At 42.2% G+C, this 23095-nt stretch overlaps 2 non-coding genes across 2 annotated transcripts; both read right to left on the bottom strand.

Annotated features, from left to right (window-relative positions):
• Positions 1-22694: 22694 nt before the first annotated feature.
• On the bottom strand, positions 22695-22767 carry trnav-aac (transfer RNA valine (anticodon AAC)). Its single transcript has one exon. It is a non-coding gene; the product is annotated as a tRNA-Val (tRNA).
• A 90-nt stretch (positions 22768-22857) lies between these two features.
• On the bottom strand, positions 22858-22929 carry trnad-guc (transfer RNA aspartic acid (anticodon GUC)). The gene has a single exon. It is a non-coding gene; the product is annotated as a tRNA-Asp (tRNA).
• Between the last annotated feature and the right edge of the window lie 166 nt (positions 22930-23095).

The following is a 23095-nucleotide window of genomic DNA, read 5'->3' as shown; positions in this document are numbered from 1 at the left end:
TCAATTAACCTTTTAATTGTTTGTCTATAAAATATCTTGTTTGATTGTTAAATAATACCCATAAAGATGTCTTGGTGTGACGTGACTTAACACTGTCCCACCGTGCCGCCTCAAATAAAACTTTTTCAATGAGTTTATTTTACACAACAGTCCAAAATACAAAGACATTCAATTAAATATCACGGGAGACCAAGTCAACATTCACATTTAAGATTTAAGATATTGCTTTTGTGGAAAAAAATTGAGTAGAGGACTCAGTTTTATCTCCCACTAGTAACCTGAAGACTAACAGCTGTAAGCTGTAACACATCTGCTTTCTGTTTTCCTCCAAATGGGAGCATCATTGAAAAAATGACCATCGTGTTGTATTGAAGAGACTGAGACCATAAAGTCATCAGGACATTTACTTTACATCAGGGAGAAGAACAGACATTTTCCCATCAACTTCAATACAATCTGACTATTTTTTCCCCAGCCAATGGCGTCGCCCCCTGACGGTCATCGAACAGAAAAAAAGTTTAAAGCTTTTTAACACTGGCTTCACTTCACAGACTCCTTATTTTCAGTCGTGCTTCTACATTAAAAGTGCAAAAGAGTAAATATCAGAAATTTTAAATATCAAAAACTGTGTTGCATTCAACACGTTACACACATTCTTTCTTCTTTCTTCGCTGCAGATGATCGGCTGAGCAGAGTGTTGGCCCTACGATGCTGAGACGGCTGTCTGTCGAATCTGCTTCCAGCTGATTTTCTTCGTGGCTGTCTCATTTGCTCGCGCCACAACCCGATTGACATTAGTTGACTACCTGCCAGGAGAAAATGCCATCAGCTGCATTGAAGGCTCAGCAGCAGAGTGCAGCCGTTAAAGGTCTGCTAATACCGTCTCCTGCAGTGATGGAACACCATGTGGCCTCACGATGTGCAGGGTAAAGATCTAATGTCCTGTATCGGGCTCTTCATTAGAGAAATAGCTTGAAGAAGTGGACTAATGTTATCAGTGAAAAACATCACATGACAGGGAGAGATGTGACTTTTCACAGCCAGTAATGTAAAGTAATTAGGCAGCAAAGGATTGTGTGGCCTCGTTCTTCCTGCCGTTCATTAGTTAACAGTGGTTAAGATGAAGAATTTAATTATGAAGGTATGTATTCTATCAGCCACATTCATCACAACAGCACGTACGATGCAAACAAGCGCTGTGTGTGCGTATACATCACCCGGGTCCGTCGTATCTGATAAAAACGGACGCTCCTGAAGTCCTTGAACAAGAGCTTGATCTAAATCTGCCAAAGGCCAAACGCCAAGAGGATGGATACTGCAGAGCCAGGATGCCGGCTCTGGCCTCTTTCAGTGAGGGCTGTTTTTCATTTTTATGTGCAAGGTGACCTTGTCCGTTCTCGAAGTCCTGCAGGAGCCGATCACCGCTGATTGCACCGTCCGGTCAATGCGTGGTCATCGAGAGCTGCTGTATTGATCCGGAGCAGAAGCTTTATTCAATCCAGCTTCTGGACTCCGTAGAGGCCGGAGCCCTTTGTGAATGTCATACAATGGACCTGCTAACTCTCCGTGTAAATGTAGGCTCACGTTTACAAGGCAGGAACAACTGCAAGTGGAGGGGCCGTTTAAATTTAAAAAATGGCAAAATACCCAGCCACATAAAACATAACACATTATTGTATATAGACTTTTATTTGCTTCAAATAATGAACTTAAAGGATGTTGATCAGTGAAATCATGCATTACTGAACAAACTAACAACTATTCTATTAGTCAGTTTAATATTTGCTCCATTCATCCGTCTTTGTTGACGGTTTTCTTTGTCAGACCGCACAGTGAAATAATCATGCAAAGTGAGATACAAATCCAGACTATCAAGGATAAAGTCAAAGAAAATCATCTGTGGCATTGATGACAAGCTGAAACAAATCAGTCCAACAATAAAACTGCTGCCGAAGTTTTGATATTTGCAGCTCAACAAGTCAACTGATAGTTGCAGTTTTAATTGTTTTCCACATATTTGAAGTACTGGTTTAGTTTGAATAACAGTCCAGAACCTTGTTATATATAATGAGTGCCATTGACTTGTTTTGGTAAAGGAATACTTGATAATTTTTTATTTATTTTTTTTTCAGTTTGAATTTTATGGAATTGTTGGCGTAAGTCACATAATTGGAGCTGGACACCAGCTGGATTTGAAATATGTGCTGTGGCCACGCTGACCTTAATAAGATGATGAGTAATTATCATCTCCTGGAATCAAAGCAACATGACGCTCCTCTTCAGGAGATGACCAGGAGGACGTGATCAAAGAGTTGTCTTCTGAAATGTCAATGTAAAAAAGGTCCCGATCACCATCTACGTCAAAAGAACGGGGGCTGGATGGGGTTCATACTTGGCATCAAGATATCTGTTGGCAACGGGGATGAGGAGGGGGCAACAATAAAGCCCCCCCATACAAAACCACATAATCATAATTGTGATCATGAATTTTCCACAACTTTCTGAGCATGTATGGAGCTTTTCATCAATAGGAGACGATTTGTTATGTTTATTTGAACAGTTTGGTCATTTCAACGAAGCTCAGATGGAAACAAACAATTTACTAATTTCTTCGCCTCTCTGTGACATAAATATACGCAGTCAGTAAGGGACCGGTGCTGGTAATTGGGGAAGTATGACTTCAGTTTAACGGACACAGTAGTTGACCTGAGGATGACCCGCCTGTTGATGTCTGTCTTCTGGCTCATGCAGTCGCAGTCAACAAAAAAAAAAAAAAGACACTCAAAAGGTCAAAATTCAATCATGAACTTTGCTGCCACATTTTCTTTTTTTTTTACAGTTTAGGTGTTATGTGGTCTGATTGGTTTGTTTTATGTGAGAACAACACTCAACCACAGCTGATTCATTATTTATACTGTCTGGGCCCGACGCTGTGGAGACATGTGCCCTCGTGATTCACAGCAGACATCAGACCAGGCTGCAATCTGGATATTACATGAAGATAAAAATTTAAAAATGCCACTCATGTATTTATGTGTTGTTTCATCAACATTTATAGTTCTCATATATATTTGAAGAGTTCATCTTTCAGGCAGCAAAAAAATCTTTATTTTTTGATGGCAAAGTTAGAAATAATTAATATGGTAAATAAAGTTATCGTGTCAAGCTCAATATTGGCACAAACCATTCCTGATGTTATAAATGTGAATAAATTAGTCATTTAACTGTTCAGATAAAGCAGATGTTTTTTTTTTTTTTCAAATTGGGTGACAAAGGCTTCATCGAGTTTTAAAGCATGTCACCTCCTGTCCATGTTATTCGTGGTTTTTTAACACCTGAAAACTCTGCTGACTCCATTTTATCTTTGGCTTTCTGTTGTAGCCTGCAGAAAGAGAAATCTTTGGAAACAGCCCTTGACAAAAAAATATTTGCTCTCTCCACCATCATAACATTTTCTACCTCATCAGTTTAGGACAATCGAGAACATTCGCTCTCAACAGTCTTGTTCCTGTTGGTTGGAAACAGCGAGCCCAAAAAACATCGTAGTCTTGATGTGGCTAAAATTTTAACTCAAACTTTTCAGACCTTTAAACAAATATGGTGATCAGACACACGTTGGCTTGGGAGCTGCCATGTTAGGGTACTCCATCCTGACTGGGTGGGCCAGTCTTTTAACTAAACATTAGCCAAGATCCCCATTTCCTATAAATGGAGCATTATTTAAAACATGAACATCATGTTCTATTGAAGACATGAAACTACAGACTGAGACCAAAAACTCATCAGGAAAACATTTACTGAGGAGGAGGAGGAACATTTTCCCATAGATGTCAATACGATCTGATCAAAGGAGTTTTGTAAACTTTTATAGTCTCATAGTCTTCAGCAGAAAATGGCAGCTCTTAATGCTCAGATCATTACTCTTTGTGATTTGTCAGTTTTCTATTATAATAAAAAAAAAATCCCAGAATAAATATTTGGATTTAATCATCGGAGTGATGAGAAATTATCTCCAGAAGCTTTTTAACTGTAGTTGAACGGCATTTATCGTGACAATTCAATCGTATTTTTAAACGTTTGTTTCTTTGGCTGCTCAGTCTCTAAACTGGAAAAAAAATAAGAATCTTTTTTTGTAATTCATTCACCGAGTGCGGAAGCTCCATGATGAGCGGCTGAACCCCGCTGCAGATGTTTCCTCTCTCTGTTGTTGTTCTCTCTCAGCAGCCGGTGGGGGGGGTTGGGGGGTCTCATGGCCACTTTCACAGTCACATCAGCTATCTTTAATAACAGCACTTTCTAAAAGGAACACAGGTGTGTACTTCTGTAAATAATGTTCTGGAATATCAGCCATCATCTCCACGCTGGCACAGGAAGTCGCCATCCCAACAATAGCTGGTGGTTTCCCAAAATTGAAGACACATTATTATTGCTTCAAGAGTACAGGAAGTTATCTTTTTTTTTTTTTTTGGTTTCACCTTACAGCTTTTGGGCGTTTTTGTTTCTGCTGGAGTTTAGAGGAGAGAAGCGGAAAGCGATTGAATACAAATTAAAATAATTGAGGTTTTTTATCAGCATATAACATATAATGGAATAACAGTTCCATCTGAACATCTTTTCTTTTCTTTTTTTTATCAGTGTTTGTTCCGGTGAAGTTTGAGCCCACCTGTATCAGTCTGTGAGCTAACATATCAGGTGACACGTGGGGGCTGTTTTCCCGTAGACTTCAACACGGCAGCAGATGGAGAGATGACCTTTTCTTTCATGAACAAACTGAAAGCATAATTTATCAATGGATGAATAGAAAGGTTCAATTATGAGTTGTGCCTTTTGTGAATGGGGAGAATGCCCCCCCCAGACCAGACCTCGATGCAGACTGTCACATGATGTCTGTGCCTGTGTGCACGTGTACTACACTTCATCCAAGCGTGTGTGTGTGTGTGTGTGTCCGCGTGGAGGGAACATGGTGGCCTTTTCCTGTCTCACCTTTCTCTCATCCTTAGAAATCACGTGTGTGCACCACACATGGGGGGGGTTGATCTCATGACAAATGGGGCTATTATAAAAAGGCTGCGAATTTAAAGCACCAGCTCTCACCTGACTCTGGACGCTTCAGGTATTTATATGAACCATGACTGATGGAGTCATGCTGCATCCACAGCCTCGAGCTCCGGGGGGGGGGTGCATCTAAAGATAGGGCATCCTGGCTGTGTTTGACTAACGAGGTGCTCTGATTTCCACCCAGAATAGAAACGGGGACATACTCGGTGATAACCACCGCTGTTGAATGAAGGAAGAGCCGTTTCACTTTTCCATCTTCTGACAATCTCTTTGAAAATCTTTAACTTTACGTTATTACAAATATGGATCTTCCTGCAGATCTTCTACAGATCAGGCCTCACCGACACAAAAGCAGAAATGAACATCTGCAGCATCTACTGATGTTGATGTTTCTGTTTCAGATGATATGTGCAGTCCAAACTTTATTTCAAACACGGACAAACTTCAAAGGTCTAAAAGGTCCTTCTTGGTGTATTCTGGGGGTTTTTTTGTTTCTGTTTTTTTCCAAGGTGTTGCTGGCTTTGTGCACAGCAGGGTGTTTTTTTTTTTTTTGGACGTGTTTTTGGTCCCAGCAGGAAGTGAACAACAGATCAATACGTTCTCAGTTCTCAGAGTTCTCTGTGCACTTCTTTAAAAAAAATTAAAAATAAAAAAAATAACAAGACTAATTCACAAGATAAAAAGATGATCCCTTATTAGTCCCCAAATTGGGAAATTTGCATGCTACACCAGCATCAGACATAATATAAATAAATAAATCGAAACACAAGAATGAACTGGATAAGGTAGAAAAATAAAACAGAAAAGAACGCAGCAGTGAGTAAAAGTTGCTGTGACAGATGCGAACTTTTAAACCTTTTAAAGTTTTGAATTTTGAATCTTTTTTACATTTTTATCTTTTTGTCCGTGGGAAAGTTAAAGCCCTTATTAACTTCATAAATACATGTAGTATTAAAGCGCCTGTCGAACATAAGTATAAAACACATGCTTTGATTCTCTCATCGCGAGGAAATTAACAGTTTTTTCCGGTAAATTTCTGCGTTATATCGATAAAGTTTGTTACTAAGTGTTTGTCTGGAGCTTCATGAAATGAACACATCTTATATCTGTTGGCCTGAGGTTGAGTGTGTGTGTCCGCCTGTGTGTAGCTGTTACGTAACAGTGGTATTTAGCAGAACGTGGCCTCGGGGCTCTTGGTTTCAGCCCCAGATGAGGACTCACATTGTGTTACACATTGTGTGACTCTGTGTGTTCTCCCAGCAGAAAGCTGTGACAGTTTGCATTAGACAGAAACTCGCTCAGGCAGCGACACTTCCTCCAACCTCCGACCCCCCAAACTGAGGGGGGCGGTGAAAGTTTGTTTACATTTAAGTTGACATCTTTCCACGACGGTTCGGACAATAAATCCAACAATCCATGCAAAATAATGTTTTAAAAAAATTACTGAGATGAACATGAACACACACATCGACGTAGGAAAAGCTACACTTTTAAAAAGCAAACATTTGATTATTATCATCTTCTGTACTGTTTTCATATTTTTATCTCTGGCTTGATTCCACTCACCTCCTTTTTTTCAGTGTTTTATTATTTTATTTTGAATATTTTGTCTGGATTTTTTTTCATGGTATTTCTGTGTTTATTATCACGTTATCTTGATCTTTGCTTTCTAATATTTTGCGTTTCCTCGTTGTATTGTTTTTATCACTTCCTTTTCCATGCTATGAAATCTAAGAAAGAATTTACATCCTAACGAAGCTGGAGATGAAAACTGCACAATAATGAAAGTATGATTAAAATCGTAATGTGTGCGATTTAAATCCCAGGAGCTGCTACTTTTGTGTCATAACGTTATTGTGCGTTGTCACCGCCATCATCATTTTCCAGGCGACAATCATCAACAAACATCATTGTTCAATTTTTTTTAATTTATGTTTTTACATTTTAATGCAAAAGCAGTCACCTTAACTGAAATTGCAGCTGCACATTAAAATTGCAGTTATTTTTTAATTTCAAAAATTCCGACCCGACACATAACAAGATAAAGACCAACATTTCTCAACTTAACTGCTCCGATGGAAGTTTCTCCTCCAGATGCCTGAGGCAGTTTGTTTCAGGGCTGATGCTGAGATGTTTATATTGATGTGTTTGCGGACTGAGGTCAGCAGATCTAACGTGGGCCAGGATCCATAAGATCCTGGGAAGGCCTAACCAGCAGTTCGGGGTTCCTCATTCATCCGAGCTGTCAGACATCCTGCAGAATTTGGGCTATTTTTTCTCACTGTATGTTTCCATCGTTTATCTCTGGGTTTGGTTTCTCACAGCTGTGTTGTGGATTAAAACGGCCACCAAACGGCTGAACTCGGACCGGTGGGATACATGAAGTCCTCCAGGGGAGCTTGGTGGTCTCAGCAGATGTTGGACTCTGATCCAAGCTCACAGATGTACGATGTGACGTCTCCTTCTGTGCTTTCTTACGGACCAAACTGAACTTTAAACACAAATGTGAAGTTTTAGAGGGTGACTGACCTCTGCAGATGGAGAAAGTTAGGAAAACTGGAGGCTGATGGTCGACCACCTGAGGATCACGGGTGACCTGGAGAGGACTGGATGGCTCAGCCGGCCTTTTATCCTGCAGTGGTGTTGGTGGCTTGATTGTAGAATCAGGAACAGGTGTGCAGAACAGGCATCCTCGGCTCCGCCCCCCAACTCCATACACCTCCACACGAGGACAGGGAACAAGGAAGAAACCACAGGAAGCCCCGACAGGTTTCATTCAGAGGATAACGTTTTATTGTGTATTTTGGACTTGACTCACTCCTCCTCAACTCCGCCTTCTCTTCTAAACATAGTTCCTTCAAAACAATCGAGATGACAATGACAAAAATTACAAAGTCATAGTTATTTCATAACGTGGAAGAGGAGCCGCTTCCTCCAAAATACCTTTGTTCCCTCTTTTCTTTTCCAATAGCTGGACCTGTGGAAGTTCCTCGAGTGAAGGCAGGCTGCTTTCAGCTGATTGCATCAGACTCAGCTGGTGTGTGTGAGTGGATTTGTATGCGCGGTGTGTTGTGTTGATGGCAGGTACAGCCCCTGTGGGCCCGCAGCAGCAACCTTGGTTTACTGCCATCAAACTCATCTCAAAGATCAGATTTTAGTCAAGGTGTAAAAAAATCTGACTTCTCTGTAAGGAGAGCGTCGATGTCTCATCGATTGTGTGTTTGTGTGTTTGCAGAGAGAGAAAAGCCAAACAAACAAACAATGTGTTGAACGTCATCACATAATAAAATAATCTGTGTTATTTTTTTCTCAAACGTTTAACAATGATTGTGATCTTTGATTTGATGAAACACCTTGGAGCATTTACACGTGTGTGTGTGTACAGTTTGTACTACACATCACAACTCTCTCTTTCTGACACACACACATTTGTGCACGTTCACAAGCACACGCTTGGCTTCCAATTCAATGTTAAAACTTGTAGGTGCAGTAAACTACTGTGTGAGTCTGTGTTTGTGTTTGTGTGTGATCATCATTTCTGCATTAGCGTTTAGCATTTAGCATTGGAGTTAGACACACCATCAGGCTGTCTGGAGACTGTCACATACGTAACACAAATCCATACATGCACGCACACACCATTGCATCATATTGTTGTAAATAAACATCATTTTTTGCTTCATGCCTCATTTTTGTCACAGCCGTGGAGGAAAGATCATGACGACAATATATAGAAAATATCTTTATCTAATTATGTGAAGAAATCTGAATTTAAGGAGTTAAAATTGTGAGACTGATATTAAGCTTTGTTTTGTTTTTTGCTTCGGCTCTTGTCCTGATATGACTTTGTGATGAGTCACCAAATATTTCTTCATAATGTAAAATCAGTAATTCACATCAAATCATTTTGAAACTCTTAATGTTCGACTTTGTGTGGTTTATTTTTAGTGTCTTACATTCAAGTCTCATCGCGCTCTTATAATTTTCCTGCCCAGAGAAGCTGCTCTGACGTTTGTTCTCCGGTTGAAAAGGGAATGAAATGATAAACTTAGTTAAATTGAGTTTACCACAATGCTCATTAGCAGCAGCAGCACAACAGCTGAGGAGATAATTATTCATCAACACACCCACAAGTTAACATCGCACATCACAACACTTGTTTTGCACATTGCAACACATAAAGAAAAATAAGAAGGCTGCTTGGATACTCAGCTGATTGCGCAGTAACTCAGATGTAGTATTTGGCAGTAAGCGTTGTCAGGGGAGGGATGTTAGACTGCTTTTGGTGACTCCACAGGTCAGGTTGTGAAGATATAGCAGTGAAGATATGGTGTGTGTTATCTCCGTCCTCAGGGAGCTAAACAAAAAACAAAAAACAGCAGACCTCCATCTGTTCCCTTCTCCTTTTTCTTCTTCTGCTTATTCTTCTTGGTTCTTTATCACTTGAACTCTGACGGCGTCCTCTTGTATTTTTAGCCGCTGACTACTCACTATCAGTTAGATATACACATCTGACTGATAGGGCTGTTTCTTTGTTTGTGGCTCAGCCTGTTTGTGTCAGTTCACCAGTTCTCCAAGCAGATTAAACACACACACAGACACACACACACACACACACACACACACAAAGGCTTGTCTAATCTCACCCAGAAATGATGTCTCCCTCTCCGGACCAAGAAACGCCTGCTGACCTAAAATGGGTGAAATAGGTTTCGCGTTGGCTGCAGATGGCCCTCTGCTTGTCAAACTCATGAAGTTATGGGTGATAAAACTTTCCAGGACTGACATTAACGAAGCTACGGTGCTGGAATATGCCCGGAATAGCCTTGAATTTGAGCTTCCTGCTGACTGCCGCGGCGGATGGAGAGGTCATGAGTGTGAGCAGTCTCATTTTCTGTGGAAGCCTCAGGGTCAAACTAAACTAAAATCAGATTAGTCGTTGTCATAATTATTGACTATAAAACATAATTATGGGCTGTAAGAGGCTCACACAGTCCAAACCTGCGGGGTGTGTGGAGGGTTTAGAAAACCAAACAGGGACTTTCTCTTTGTTTTGACAAACAAAATCAAAATCATGGTGTTTGGGATTACTTCCAAATCTGCTTTCAGCCTCATGGTTGGTACGTCTCGTCTGCACATCCCCTGTTGGCCAATTCTCACTCGGCTCATCTTCACGAGAACATGACGAGCAGTAAGCTTTCACTCACTCTGAAATTCGCCATGTTCCTGTAACAACAGCCCAAACATTCCCCCTGAGTCACTAACCTGCAGTGAGTTGCTTCAGTAAAGTTCAGCTGTTCCTAAGAAAACACCTGATGCAGAGTGACTCATGCGACGCCATTTCCTCAGGGCCTGGGGATAAACGAAGCCGTGGACGCCATAAGGCCGCAGATAAACGTCAGCAAAGCACCGTTAAATCCCTCCTCAAGCAATTACCTGGAGAGGACTTCTGTAAAGTTAACATAAGTTAACATAAGTGGACATTTAACGTCCTGTTTTCATCCGTTTCCGACAAAAGCGTGATTTTCTTTCCAGGAAAACAAATGAAACTTTATTTATTTCTACAGCTGAATGATTTCAAAGAATAAAATCGGTAGAACATGCACTTATTTGCAATTTATTTACCTCGAGTGAAATCTGTTCGCCTTTCAAAGTGATGAACGAATGACAGACAGAGGAAGTAAAACAGAGCAAGCACACGGAACAATCATGGATTTGTCTTCAGGCAGCAGTTTGGAGACTCAGTGTGCTCAGTGAGGGCTGATATGAAGTCTGAATAAGATGATTGTGATTAGAGAAGCCATTGTGGCGATATGGGTCACTTCCTGTTTTCTGTCTTTGCCGCCAGCTTTGTCAAGTTGCCTGACTGGAATTGTTCCTTATTCACTCACTATGGTAGGAAACATATTCAGCTCATTCACACTCAGAACTGTGAATCACCACTAACTCAGTTATTATAAATGTTTTGTACGTTGATAATTGGGACTTTCCATTTAAATCCATGGACGTGATCTGAGCCTGAAAGCTTCATGTGTGAAGTGTGTGATGCTTTCTCACATTAAAAAAAGAAATAAATAAAGATCCGTCTGGATGTTTTTGGACGTTTTAAAAACACAACATCTCCCTCCCCTATGAGCTCCTCTGTACACTACCCTGATGGGGTGGTACAGTCTGTCAATCACACATAGCCCCGCCCCCTAGCCTGAGACTGAGACCATAAACTCATCAGGAAAACGTTTACTGAGGAGGAGGAGGGACATTTTTCCATAGACTTCAATTTACAACCAATAGTGTCGCCCTCCTGATGGTCATTAGATTGCAGGTTTAAGGCTCTTCTATTTAAAGAATCTGAATCAGCTGTATTTGTCACTTCCACACACATATCTGTGCAGTAAATATAGATATCTGAGTCTTGATGGCCTCCTGTGTCATCCTGTGCTGTCAGACAGAGTCGGGGGGCGTCCAGAGGTCAAAAGGGCACAGAGGGGGTGGGAGGGGTGAGTCGAGACGATTGGGTCATCTCTAAGATGCGTCAGCACTTCAGGTCGAGGTTTTTACACCTGAACCAGCCCGAACCCCCCCAGACATTTACGACGCTCGTCTCTGAAGTAAATGTTAGCTCATCACGACTGCGGCGTGGCAGCAAACAGAGCTCGTAGTAGCTGACGTCCTATGACGTCCTATGACACACAGGGTTTACTGTGACACGAACAGTCATGCCGATGAGCAGAAGAGTCCTCTGATAGTAAACAGGCTCTTTCTCACAAAGTAGTGACACAAAGATTTTCACAAAACTGATATTGAGGTTTCTATATGAGTCAGAAAAAGTACTGGAGTCTAAGAGGTCTCTAGTGGTCTGGAGAAGAACTGTGGTTTGGATGTTTGTACAGCGAGGAAATAATAATAATAAAAAAAACAAAAAAGCCATGAAGGAGCTTTTTTTAAAACATCTCTGAGCAGAAGTCTGAATTTTCTGGCACAATGTTTACAGTGTCTTTATTTTTATTTTTAGATTTAATGAAGAGTAACGCAGCCCGCTGACCCTGAAGCCTACATCCAACTTTTTTACTGACTGTGGGCAAAAACATCATAAAGGACAGACCATCACTTTTACTGAAAGAACAAAAACTCAAACCTGAATTTGGAATTATGTCATTGTTCTGTGAAAAACGAAATGTCTTCGCCTTGTTCTTCCATTAAAGTCCAACCAGCCCGCTGTCACTGATAACAGTATCAGCACTTCCTAAAAATATGTTTTTAAAAAGAGGGAGATGCCAGACCGGCAGATATTGTGTTTTTAAAACATCCAAAAACATCCGGACAGACTTTTTTTTTTTTTTTAAGAAAATGTGAGAAAGCATTACTCAGTCAGATCATGTCAGCGTCTTCGGGGGCTTCGCTGCCTGAGCCGTCTCCACCTGTAACCACTTCACTGGTTTATTTTTGGAGATGAGAAGCAGGCCCCTGTGATTATATCCGACTCTTAGTCCTCTACTTAAACATGGCTGCTGCTAAGAATACCATGTGTAAACCGCGCACGCTACTTCCAGACACACCTCTGCCATCTTTGGATGTGAAGAGAAGAGTGCATTTTTGTACTTGTGAGTTTCTGGGAACTCAACCGCTAATTACAGAATGAATGACACAGACGTGATGTCATCTGGGTGACAGGAAGGTCGCCAGTGAAGCTCCTAAGAGAAAGTGAAGGCGGGGGATGGTGAAAACCAGGCTGCACACAAAAAAGATGCTGAGTCAGCTGTGCTGCCACTAACACAGCGCCGCACAACATCCTGTAGTATCAGTGGCTCCAGCCACAGCTCTCCTGTTTCTAAACACAGCTCTGGGGTTCGTGCCCTGATTTAAACACCTCGGGACGCCTCTTTTCCGCAGCCACCGAGGACACGAGCCAGAGATGGGAGTAGGTGGTTATCAGGATCCTCTGCTTTCTTTCTTCTGACTCCTGAGGCCACGAGGGCGGCGGCTGGAAATAGCCCCAGACATGCAGCCCAAGTCAGGCCGCTGCGTTGTTGGCGTTGTCTCTTGTGAGACTTCCTCAGCCATGCTCCTAATCAGCAGAGACAGCAAGAGGACGCAGGACAGGAGCCAAACCCAGATCAGGCTCTGCTGGGCGGGGCGGGCGACAACAGCTACGTGTGTGTAAATCAGGGAGTGCAAGCACGCTTACCTGCAGCTACATGCACACACAGAAGATCAAGCATGTGCGTGCAGACAGACAGAAACAAGGGAGCGGCCCGGCTCAACCTGGAGTCTGTCCAATTTAACGCAGTACGTTCAGTCGTATATCTGTATTTCATCTAATTCAGCTCGTCCCACACTGGAATATTACACCTTCTACTACATTTATGAGGCAGAAAATAAGAATGAATTTAGTTACAGACACTGAAACTGATCATTTATATGTAATGTTATATTATGGAAGTAAATATATAAATTATAGATTCACGTGTGCCACTTATTGAAAGTCAATATTTTGCACATATATTGACTTTGCATGAGATTAAAATTGCATAGCAACCCAGAACTGAAGGACCCAAACTGAAACTCATCACCAGAGTTTGATTTCAGTGGAAGCCGACACCTACACTCACCTACTGATGTGGCTTCCTCACCTGAACGCTCACAACAAACATTTCCAGTTAAGCTGAAATTAGAAAGTGTTTACTGAAATTCACTTCCTCCTTAAAACATTTGACCACTTTCTCAGAAAAAAGAAGATATCAGCAGCGTTATCTGTCGTGTCCATTAAGACAAAGGTGAATCACGTAAACTAACCTTTTCTCTCTGACCTCCACTCTCTCATTTATTCTGTTCACATCTGTGTTTATGTTGCTATTTACAGATTTCACACATTCTCAGTCTGCTGTTGTTTTTCTTAAACGCTGATCACTTCTGCTGCTTTCATTAGATTTCTTTCTCACCTTTAAGATGGCATTGTATTGCATTTGGATGGCACTCACGTACATTATGTGCATTAAAGACACGGCAGCATCATAGCTTTATATCAGTGGTGATGTCAGAAACACAAACACTCCAGGACCTGGAACAGCAATTTGGATTAAAATGGTTTAAAATAAAAATTTTTAGCTTTTAACCTGATTTGTGAACTCCGATAAACTGAAATCTTCTGCAGCTCTTTTCCTTTTTGTTACCTGGTGTATTTAAAATGGAATTATCTGGGTGATGAACTGTGCGTTTTTAGTTTGACAGGGAAGCTGTAGATCAGTCTGAGTCTTCCTGTCCATACCTGACAGAAGCCAAAGGTTTGGAGGACGGGCATTAGAGCATTGCTTTGTTTGAATTACAGTAATTAGCCCGAGCTTTGATATGTGGCTGGATCATCTGTCCGTTTGTCTGCCTGTCAGATCTGATAGCAGATGGTTGATAAGAGCGCTGGCTCAGTGAATCAAAGTAAAGAGAGGCCCAGTGTTCAGGCCTCCCTCACACTTCCCTCCTGGCGGCTCTCCAGGCGTCTCAACTCTGTTTTTGCATTTGTGCAAATATTTTCAGAGGTGTTCCATTAATTATCCTGTGAATCAGTTAATTATGTCCCCGGAGCCATTGTCTTATCTTGTTGACCGTACCAGCTTGGTGCAGCACAATGCGTCGACTGGAAGTTCACTTTTTAAATTTCCGAAAGAGCGCTGGCCAGGGTGGAGGGAGGAAGGTCAGCACACACACACACACACTCAGAGTCAGACAGTGAGGCTTGGTGATCCACCCTGAGCGACCGCAGCCAGTGTGCGAGTGTGTGAGGTGAAGTGGTGTGTGAGAGTGGCAAAGAAAGAGAAAAGCGGCAGATGACAGGAAAGAGGAAGTTAAAGAAACACACTCGACCAAAACAGCCAGAGTCAAAACCTCTGTCCTGTTTCCTGTTTACAGTGTTCAGATTTCTATTTTTATCCACTAGATGTATGAAGGGAGACCTTCAGCTTTAACAATAGGTCCCAGTGTGCTGCGATTAAAACACTCACACACAGATCTAATGCACTTTCCTGTTTATTAGCAAGAAGTGCTTTAATCTTCAATTATTTCACATTCACGTCAAGCTGATTTATAACCAAAACATTTTTTTATGTAGAATTTTACCCGATGTTCAATAAATACAGCACTTCTGATATTATACATATTTTTCAAATGCAGCCCAGTGAGGTGGTGTCATACGATACAATACAAATAGCAAATAAATACGTGGCCTCTCATTGTTTTTGAATGTTCTCTTTATTTGACCAAATTATTCCTAAATGATGGAGTCAGATGTTAGTAAGTTACAGCACCGTCATGCAGTGATTGGTTGACGTTCTTTGTTTTGTTTTGTTTTGTCTCTCTCTGCAGACGAAGAGAAAATAGAGGAAGCAAGAATGTCCTCTCTCTATAATTGGAGGGAGGTCAAAGGTCAGGTCAGGGAGGTTGAAGTCCAAAGGTCACTGAATCGAAGAAAAACATCTCAGAGCAGCAGCCATCCGCCATGACGCCTGTTTATCCATCACACTTCCTGTGTCTTTATGTTTGGGCACACAGTGTGTGTGTGTGTGTGTGTGTGTGTGTGTGTGTGTGTCTGAGTGTGAGTGTGTGTGTGTGTGAACATATTGCTCTATCCTCACTTTCTGTATCTGCTCTGAATGTCCCTGTTTGGCACACAAACAAAAGCATAAGAGAACACGCAAGTACACATGTACAGTGGACCTACACACACAGACACACACCATCAGATAAATCTCTGTTGCATGTGTCAGATCAGACTCTGGAGTTTGAACAGAGTTTGAACATTTGTGTTGCTTTCAGAGAACAACTGAGACAAGAAGCAAACAACAACACACACACACAAGCATACACAATGCCAATGTTGTACTGAGAAAAATAACTCACACTCTTACGTCGTCCTTGTGAGACCATAACAGCTAACAGATCTTTTTCATTTATCAGAGCTGGTAAAATCTTTACTGTTCTTTATTCGCAGCTCACAGCAGCTCACAGCAGCTCACAGCAGATCACCATGTCAGAAAGGAAAACAGGAAAATCGAGCAGAGAGCAGGGGACGATGGGGGGCGGGGCTACTGTGCGATCAGCTCCACCTTCCCCTCCAGACGTGTTTTCTTCTGGCTTCGAAAAACCAAGATGGCCGACAGAAGTAAGCGGCTCGCAGACTGACGGGTCTCTCCAGGTGGTCCGGTTCCTCCCACTGTCAGAAGACATTCACCTTTAGGTTAATTGGACCCCCCTGAACGGCGATGGATATATTATATTCTGCTGCTGTAGAAGTTAAAGCTACTACAACAGAAAATGACTGGAGGTTATGACTGAGTGAGTTTCCTCATTGGAGAAGTCTCCGGCTGAAAACACACACACGCACACACACACACACACACACACACACACAATCTTTCTTCATCTCCTCTAACCCAACCAGCAGCTCCCATCCTTCCTTTCCTACACAGCCGCCAAAAAGGCAGAAGCTCAGCGACAGCCTGTTCACTCCTACAGATACCCCCTGTTGAGGTATTTATTTTTATCCAAGCACTTGTGCGACGGGCAGAGGCAGATTTGTGTGGATTTTTTTTTTTTTGTGCTGAGTTTTGGCTTTTACAACATAAATGCCGTGTTTCCCATCGTGCAGTTTGTGCTCCTCTGGCAGACGGGGAGTCTCTGCACAGCAACAATGAGCCCTGCAGGAGACACACTGAGCTCACACACATGCAAAACAAACATGCACATTCCTTCTCTCTCTGTAAACACGTGTGTGTGTGTGTGTGTCTTCTTTTTGTGCACACATGCAAAAATTTCACTGCTACACAACCTGTAATCCTCCTGTAATAATAAAAATCACTACTAATGTATTTAATGTGTTCAGCAGCACAAACAAAACAGCGTGAGCAAAGTACAGACCGGCAGAGCCGCATGAATAATACATGTATACACACACAAACACACACACTCACACAAATACACATAAGCATATGCACTACATCTCTTTGACAATTAATTCTCCAGACCCCGAGGCGTGATAAGTGACACCGAGCCATCCGCAGCAGTGAAAACATCCATTCCTGGGGGAGGACGCTCGTGGCACCTGAGCTCAGCCTGCTGCTGTTGTTTTAAATTGTGTTGATGCATGTGCAACACTTGAGACAGAAAGGCTTCTCTGGCCTTTACGTTCATCTTCTGTTCAGAAAGAGCAGGAACAAGTTTTGGAAAAACTACGTGAATAAATGTCACAGATGTCTCTTGGAAATGTGACGGTGAGGCTCCGTGGCAGCAGGTTGGATCTCAGGGGAGCTGCTCCGGTATCTCAGTGTTCAGTTGTGTCAAAACGCTGCAGATGTCCTCACAATAGCAAAAAGCTGGAGCTGGAGTTTGCACAGCTAATATCTCATATACGATCTGTTCCTCTGGTCCGGCGTTCCCCCGGCTGTTCAGCTGAATCTTCCTGCTTTTGTCTCCTCATATTCCCAATTTTCTCATGATTTCTTATTAATTATCACAAACTTCACGGGAAATAGCCTCAGACAGAATGACAGCATTGAATTCAGATGGAATCCTCTTTGCTGTAAAATGTAGAGATTATATAGGAGGAGGATTATACAAACCCATCTCATTAATTGGTTTGATTTAAAACCTCTTGTCCACCATCTAATCTGTGTTTGCCACAGAGGCCGGAGCAGACGGACTCACATGTTCCACACTAAAAGAAATTTCCCGCTTTTTTCCACAGAGAGGTCAAAAGCCCATCAGCAGGTTCAGACATCAGTTCTGGAGCTGATTGGAAATGTTGAACAGGGATTTGACTAAAAGCTGGTTGCCGGCCAAAATCACAGATTACCTCAGAAATGTGGCATGTTGTCAGAAAGCTCCGATCAAATACAGTTTGGAAAAGGAGAAATGTGAGGTATGTGGTTCGGGGAAATAAATGTAATGTGTAAAGATTTTGTGCTCAACCTGCACAAAGGTGCAGACGGAAGGAACCCAAAGGCAATAAGAAAGTCCTGGCTCGGCCTGGTTCGCTCGTCTTTGAACTTATTTCACATTTTTCTTCCTCTTTCATCTTTCATCTCCCTCCCTTTCTCTCGAGCCGCTGGACGAACGCCAGAGTCTTCAGAGAGGCCCGATGTGCATTCCAGTGTGCGTTGTGGTGGACAGGTTGGACGGGCAGGTGGAGGCACGTGACCCGCCTGGTGACAGATGGGAACAAAAGCCCCGAGGACTCCACCTCTGACCCGCCGCCCATCCGCCCTAACCCTAACCCAAACCCAAACCCCGGCTCGGCATCGCGCCGCCAAAGGACTCTCAGTTTCTCTCACTTTGCCTGCATCCACAATTAAGCTCCATCGTGTCATCCTGAAACTGTGAGGCCTCCACCTCCATTAGCTCCGGGGGCTTTAACCCTTTTTAGAGCCACATTGAGACTTTTCCATTTTTCAACCCTTTATTTTTTATTTTGTGATTTGTGATCTTTAAAGTTCTCACATATGCACAATCAGCGCAACTTCAGTTTACTCAGTAAAGACTGTTTACCACAACAGGGGAGTGAAAATCTAAAAAACTGATGTTTAATGTTTTCTTATTTTCTAAATAAAAACACTATAAACTACAATAGCCAAAGAAAAGTTTAGTCAGAGGCCAAAATTGTGACACCCGTACAACCACAAAATTGTTGTGCGTAGGTTGTTTTTTTTTTTTGAGAATTGTATTTTTTGAATTTGTAGGAAAAATGAAAACTTCAAAACAACCTGCAACTCTTTTTGTTGTTCTTTTTGTTCCAACAAAAGTTGTGTAATTTTCATCCTTGGGTTCCAAGTATGTGCACAAACCCACACACAAACACACACAAAAGTACAATCCCATTTAATCACAAGAATCCTGACTGGGAGCATTCCTGTCACACAGAGTTAGCAGGATTTGCTTATTAGAGCAAACAATGGTATCTGTCAATTTCATTTTCATAAGCTGAGAGATTACAGAGTGATGTGATTATCCTTCGTGTCCAGTTCGCTTCACTTCTCCTTTGCGTTCCCACGATGTGTGTGACTGTAGCGAACTGCCGGGACATTATGGGCACCATTTAGTTTTTGCAGTTATGTTGTATCTAAATGCATACCAGGGATGATGACTGGCTGTCCGCGTGTCACCGTGGAACCATTAAAGGTGTTATTAAAGGTCGACTCCAGGTTCAAATACCTGCTGCGCCTGAAAATCTGCTGAGTAGCGGCACCCAATTCCACACATACATGCACAGGGCACGGAGCATTTGTGTATGTGCTGTAACAACAAACACACAGCTGGTGTCCCTGTGCCAGCTCACATGTGTGTTTGGTCTGCTCATGATTCGTTTTGTTCAGTTTTCTGCAGCACACTGCCAGCAGCCAACAGCTCAGTGGACCTCGGTCATTGCAACACTCGTGAAGATATAAACATGTGAACTGTTATCAGAAGTGATTGTTATTGTTGGATCTGATTGTTTTTGTCCACTTCAACCCGTCAAACAATGATTCATCCAGATTCACCAGCGTCATGGACCAGAGGGACGAGGGAAGGCTGAAGCGGTCTGCTCCTGAGTCATCAGAAGTATTTATTCTGAGACCTCTGACCCCGAGGACACCTCAGTCCTTCTGTTTCGGTTCTGAAGCAAAGCTTTCTCCAGATCTGACTGAAGACATCTCAGTTTGGACGTGCAGGTTCTCCACTAACACAATAACAACAATAAAACAAACACACACAATCCATTCTATCTTCTTTCCCTCCTAAATCTCTCACATTTACAAAAACAAACACACTTAAGCTGGTTACAAAGCTATTCACCATTGTGCCATGCACTTGTGTAGAAGTGTAATAATGAATATGAATGAATATAAGCTACATTTATGAGTGGACTTCTGCTGCAGGGCCGGATTACTGCTGCTTTGTTTTGGTCAAATTCCTGCAGAAGCACCTGCATTGTATTTGCTGGCTTTTGTTCGTGTTCAACAGTGTGTGCATGAAAAGGATCCCATAAGCTTGTTTGTGCGCTGTGTCAAATTCTCTCTGAGGTCGTGTGTGTGTGTGTGTTTCCAGGTGGAGGAAAGAGGGGGCAGTTTGCAGCAGGAGACCGGAGAATGAAATGAAGGAAACGGGAAGGAAATGATGAAGGCTTGCTCTCTGAGACTGCCACTCTCTCTTTGTTGTCCTGCATGGAAACCTTGATGCACACGCACACACACACACACTGCATGTTGTTGTTGTGACTGTGATAAAAACAGGATGTGAGACAGGATGATAAACACTGAACCTGGAGAATGGAGACAGAGACATAGAGAGGAGTCATAAACTCATACGTGGGCAGGAAGTCGGACACCAGTTTAAAAAGATGTAGATGTGAACTGTGTTTCCAAACTTTTGAAGCAGATTCGTCTAATCACCTGTTTTTCACACTGTCATCACTTCCTCTCGTAGTTAAGACAAATTCTTTATGGGAGCAGGTAACTCATTCTCAGATAAGATGATGAATGCACATTTTTCAGCTCAGCTGCAGCCACATAAGAATTTTAGCACATTAACTTGACAGTGACAGCGTGCACGAAGCTGAGGACAAACCAAAACAGGTCGGCGGGTTGGAGACCGGGATCAAACGGGACTAACGTCTCTGCTGTCTGCAGAGCGAGGGGACAGAGATGTGTGATTTTGAGAATACTTCAGCACAACCCGGGAGCAACCACAATTCATCTGCAGAAGCCGACGGCAAAACAAGAAAGGAATGTCAAAGGAAGGTCAAAGGTCACTGCAAGAATGTCAATGGCATGTCCTCTGTCACATGTTTTCACATAACTGTGTATTGTGAGCACACACACACACACACACACACACTGAAGAAGTGTGCTCTTACATGTTGTGTTATATCTAAACAGCTCAGCTGTTGTTTTGATTTAATTGTTGATTCTGTGAAATCAGTTTCCTTCAGTCCTGTAGCTAAAGTGCCTTCTCTCAGTTTGTTTGTAAGTATGTTTCTATGTATGTGTGTGTGTGTCCATTGCGTACTGTGCAGATTGTGTACAGTGTGCATGTTTGCTATTTGGTGTCCTTGAGTGAGCTTTTGTGCTCATCTCAGGGAACAATTGTACTTTTAGTCATCAGGGTGTGTCTGAAAACAGATTTAGCACTTTCGTTTTGTTCCATGTGGCACCGAATTAAATCCAAAGGTGAGCTGAAGGCAGCTCGAAGTGTTTTTAATGAGCCCAAAGACAAAGACTGTGAGGAAGGGAGAGAGACAAAGAGGGAGTTTGTTTCAATAAATCTGTTGATCTGCGGCGTTTTTCTAAAGAGGACTTCGCTCTCTGCTGCTGGTTTATAAAACTCAAATCCACCATTTTCATGAAAGCGTGCTGGTCAGTGTAAAGCAGCTCTTTCACAGGCCAAATCCCCCGGTGGACAGGAAGTGTGTTTTATGTTCTTGGCTGCAGCAACAAGAAATGAAGAAAAAAGAAAAAGAACTCTGCAAGTTGGCCAGACAGTCGTTTGCAGCCCCCGAAGAAACGAACGGCGCACCAATGAGCACAAAATTAAAGATAACACCGTTAAAGGTTCAGGATACAAAGCAGACATTTCCTCGATGCCTCGTGTCGCATGAGACCGGAGGACGAGCTGAAGCCGCAGAGGTGTCGCTCAGATTACGGTCCAGCAAGGCTGCTCTGTTGTTTCCTGGAGCTCCAGGCCGGCGCCTTAAGAGGCTTTAAGCGGCTTGGAGGAGATGAGATGCCATCTGGCTAAATCCTGAACAGCCAGTCCCACACGGCAGAGACGACGTCGAAACCTGGCCGATCTCACCTGAGAAGGCACGATGTGAAGAGAAGTTATTATCTGAAATCTGTCTAAGATGTAATTTAATCACTTTTATAAGGGATTGTGATATGATTGTTACAAATCTTCTCTTAAAGATAAGAAAAAAGTGGAGAAGACTTCAAGAATTGTGGCTCTAAAAGGGTTAAATGATATTTGGGAACATCTCACTTCATTTTTATAAAATATTTAACTTTCAAATAAGAGTAAAGAAATAAACAAGCTGTTGTCTTTGGTGTGCAGCCTTGGCCTCTTTAATAAGTCAAGTAGCACAAACTGGATTGAACATAGTTTTTTGTGAAGAACATGTCGCTCAGACTGAAGGGATTTTAACCCGGACGACTAAAAACTTTGGCGTGATGTAGATTCAAACTCCCTGATCGGCCTCGCCTCCTTGAAAAATACATGAGACTGACTTTAAGTAGGAAACTTTGCACAGCAGGAGTTGAAAAACATAAATGCTTTTAAGCAATGCAACCTGAGTTATGAAATGTTGACTCTGGTATCTGTAAAATGTTTCCTGACAACGGCTGAATATGTTTTGTTGCAGTCTCAACATCTTTAATATAATTTATTGAACTGTGGTCACATTGTAGAAGAAGTCCAAAGTGAGGAGACACTTGAGACATTTAACTGAAATTACTATCTTGTGCCTTTAACTTTATGAAATGAACATCATGTTGAACTGAAGACTTTAAACTCCAGACTGAGACCATAAACTGATCAGGAAAGCATTTACTGAGAAAATAAATCAGCAAGAAGGTGGGACATTTTCCCAAAGAATTCAATACAATTCTCTTAAAGAAGAAAACTGTTTCCGCCCGGTTTCGAACCGGGGACCTTTCGCGTGTTAGGCGAACGTGATAACCACTACACTACGGAAACCTGTGAGGGACAAGCTCCGCCCCTTCTGGTCAAACTGATCCCTTCATACAAACAAAGTCAAGTGAAGCAGTTCTAAAGGAAAAGGTGTTTCTCCCCGTCGGGGAATCGAACCCCGGTCTTCCGCGTGACAGGCGGAGATACTGTCCACTATACTAACGAGGAGGGTGGAGGACCACGAACGCCCGGTGTGTGAGTTTGTTTTGTTGACATCTGATTTTAAACTCCAGACTGAGACCATAAACTCATCAGGAAAAAATATACTGAGATAATAAATCAGGAAGGAGGGACATTTTCCCATAGACTTCAATACAGTCCGACCTTCTTCCTT

This window comes from Echeneis naucrates, chromosome 4 (assembly GCF_900963305.1).
Source record: "Echeneis naucrates chromosome 4, fEcheNa1.1, whole genome shotgun sequence".
Classification (NCBI taxonomy): Eukaryota; Metazoa; Chordata; class Actinopteri; order Carangiformes; family Echeneidae; genus Echeneis; species Echeneis naucrates.
This window is presented reverse-complemented; position numbering and strand designations above follow the sequence as displayed.